Here is a 3,802-nt window from a genome sequence, read left to right on the forward strand (position 1 = left end):
TTAAGTCTTGATTGTTGTAGGTATCACTGGGAGGAATTGACCTCCAGGCCAATTGGCTGTGAGAATCAGCTGTGTCTATAGAGAGAGAACTTCTGTGCTGGAGACACCCTTCTGGGGCAAGACTTGCTTCAGTGGGGCTTTGGTGCTCACTGAGTCTGCCCAGGTTTTTAGGCAGAGAAAGGCCAGGCCATTCATATGCAAAAAGCCTCTGCTCACAGCTTGGATGGGGTTGTAAATTGGGTGGGGCGTGGTCTCAGGTACTCACCAGGGCAGAGCAAACAGCAATGGCTGCCAGTCTGCTCTGCTCGGAGAGGTCTCAGGGTCTGTGTCCAGCGGTCCTGTGCAGGAACAATGACCGCTGCAAGCACCTCTGCGAGAAAGCCGCCCTCACGTTCCGGCCTGATGCCAGACAGTCCAGTTTCTCCCCATATGAGTCTGGGTCCCCAAATTCTCACCCGGAACTGGAGTTCAGAGCAATCGGGAGCTTGTATCTCCCTCCCGATTGAAAAAGACAACAAGACAACAGCGTACCCAGCTGCCAGCCCCTTTCGTGCGTGCCTCCATACCTCCTCCACACTTCCACACCTCTGCACCTCCTACCGGACTCAATGCGCTTTTCTCTTTCCTTCTAGTTGTAGAATTTCCACTCAGCCAGCCTTCTCATGGTTCTGGATGATATTCGTTTTGTCTATTAGTTGTAGTTTTAATGTGGTTGTGCACGGCAGCAACTTTAGGTGTTTACCTATGCCGCCATCTTGATTGTCTCTATTTTATTCTTTTTGATGCAACTATAAATGGGATTGTTTTCCTGATTTCTTTTCTGATAGTTTGTTATTAATATAAAGAAAAACAACAGATTTTTGTATATTAATTTTGTGTTCTGCAACTTTACTGAATTTATTTATTAGTTCTAACAGGGTTTTGTGTGTGTGTGTGTGTGTGTGTGTGTGTGTGTGTGTGTAATCTTTAGGGTTTTCTGCAAATAGTATCGTGTCATCTGCAAATAGTGACAGTTTTACCTTTTTATGATTTAGATGCCTTTTCTTTCTTTTTCTTGCCTAATTGCTGTGGTTGTACTTGTAATAATAGTTTGTTGAAAAAACGTGGGGCATCCTTGTCTTGTTTCTGATCTGAGAGCAAAGGCCTTCGGCTTTTCACCATTGAGTGGGCCCAGGGCACACCACGGTTCAGCCTTCCCACTTTTGATTCTCTTGCCTTTTTATGCTCTTTAGTAGAGTACACATCTGAGGTTCAGAATACAGAAAGCTACCATAGCATTTCTATCTTTCTAGGTGATCATTTTAGTTATGTAAATTAAAAGTATAGACTCACTGTTCATGGTTTGCCACAAATTAGCACAGTAACCAAACTTTTAGTGAGTGGTTTTACTTGCTTCCGCTTCTAGGTTGACCAGCTCCTCATATGCTCATTCTTTGTTTGGGCTGTCTTTCGCTTGTCCTTTCACACTCCTTCTTTAGACCAGTGCCAGTGGTTTATCTTTCATTTTCCTTGGCTCCTGAGGAATCCTGTTTTGTTTAACCTGAGTTACCTGGCTTTCTGCTCAAGCTCCAAATCAAAATGCCACAACAGCCGACTAACCATGAAGGACATGTTCCCTGGGCCTCCACCAAATAATCCTGAACCCGGAGCACTCTTCCTGATGCTTCTAAGGGCAGTCAAATTGCTTTCTCCTCCTCGGTCACTGATGTTCTTCCCTTCAGAATCATGTTTTTTGAAGTTTAAGGAATTATTTAACGTCAAATATGCACAGGTTGTTCCCAACTTAACAAAATACTAATCAAGGTTTGAATTACTTGTATATTTAATTTTAAGTCTTTCGGAGGTTGATCACCTTTGCCAACTAAGGAAACAATTGGACCGTCCCAAAATGTTTGAATTCTCTTCCTAGTGTGTGGAGATTGCATGTGACCAAGGACTGTGCCCTGGGTGCAAGATCTGGGCACCAATATCCAGGGTGATTCTTATTCTGATAAGGAGGGATGAGGTGAGTGTCCATTTATAGTGGCTTTTCCTGTAGGTACTTCAAGCCCTGCCCTGTGGGAGGTGCACTTGTGGCCTGTCAAGTGGATTCAAGTAGCACTTTACCTGAGCATCAAAGCTGATCTCAGCCTGCAAGACGAACCTGCCCATTTATCATAATGTTGTCATTGCACCTCTATAATTTAACAAGTCTATCTACCTCCTGATCCTACTCTAATTCTAAATTCTTCCTGGGCCCTCCTGTATATCTCCCTCATCACCTCCAACTTTATCCTAATGAGAAATATAAGTTCTATAATTGAAGTGTATATGGAGATATGTGACACAGGCTCTGAGAGTATAGAGAAACTATTTCTGAAAGAGTTAGGAAAACCCCATATTAAATGGATTTGTAAAGCTGTCTTGAGGATAACTAGGTGAAATGTGTGAGTGTGCAGATGAGTGTGTGTGTGTGTGGCAGTCAGTGTGTTGGGGGAGGGGAAGGAGTGAGGAGTTTAACTTTTATCTAGGAGGTAATGCAGAGTGGTTTAGCTGTTAAGCCCTAAACAGACTTGGGTTCAGATATGAATGCCACCACTTCTTAGCTGTGAGGTTTGGACAGAATCACCTGACCTCTCCTGCTCACTTAAATGAGGGAACAGGGGTTTAGAGAAGGTAAATTGCCCATTAGAAGTAGCTGAGCTACTTGTTTGACCTGAGTCTATCTGGCTACAAAACTCATGCCTTGCTCAGGGATTGCAGGGTGATCAGGAGAAAGCCATGACCAGATCCACATTGTGGAAGGCTGTGGAGTGAATGGGAGATGAAGGCATATTTGAAGAAACCTTTCCGGTGAAGGAAAGACCTCAGAGAATGAGAGGAAGAGCAAGATGGAAGGTTGAGGAGTGTCAAGTAAAAGCACATTCAGACTTAGTAAGGAGAGACTTTTATTTGAAAAGATGGTTGTAAAGCAGGGAAAGGACTCTTATAATCAAAGAGATGGGAACAAAGTCTGAGCTCAGCTGTGCTGAAGCAGAGCAGGAAGGTTTCCGGGCTGGAGTGGGCTGGTGGGAGTGCTGGAGGATGCTGGCAGGCCTGGGGTGCAGGGAGGCTATGGGCCATTTATGTTTGCTAATTGGCTTGATGCAAAGGAAAGTGAGCTGCTCTTATCTGGTTCGGCACATTGGAGCGGGTGCCTTGTCCACTGGCTGTAGGCTCCTGCCTCCCACAGAAACGGAGATGGGCGCTGCCTCCCTGATGATTACATTTCAAAGGAATGGCTCTCAGGTCCTTGAGACAGACATTCTGGCTTGTAAAATTGGCAAGCGGCTTTAAAAAGACAAACACATCTCTAAAAAGCAGAGAATTTCAAGTTTTCTAAAGAAAATGAAAGAAGCCTGTCTAAAGTTTAGCCAGGCTGATGGACCAGTATGGCCCTCTGGGTCAGGGCATACAGAGATTTAAAAACCTTCACATGTGCTGGGGGATACCGGCATAACTCATGGTGCCTGGTCCTGGAAGGTAATGGAGGGGACCGAATTCAGAGCACAGGTGAGGGATTAGCCTTAAACACCTAGGATAGTGCGGGTTGGTAGTTACAGTAATATGATATTAACATGACATTACTATTATTATCTATTAATTTGTATTAGTATTACTATACACTGAGTGGCCAGATTATTATGACCACCTGACGTTTGTAGGCAAATTAGCTATAATTTCACGCTGAAGTTGCTAGAGGGCCAGACCATTATAAATAGGGAAGCAGGTTGTTTACCATGACAGTAGAAGTGATTTTTTTCTGAAGATATGGGTAAACAAC

The sequence above is a fragment of the Myotis brandtii genome, unplaced genomic scaffold (assembly GCF_000412655.1).
Source record: "Myotis brandtii unplaced genomic scaffold, ASM41265v1 scaffold504, whole genome shotgun sequence".
Taxonomy (NCBI): Eukaryota; Metazoa; Chordata; class Mammalia; order Chiroptera; family Vespertilionidae; genus Myotis; species Myotis brandtii.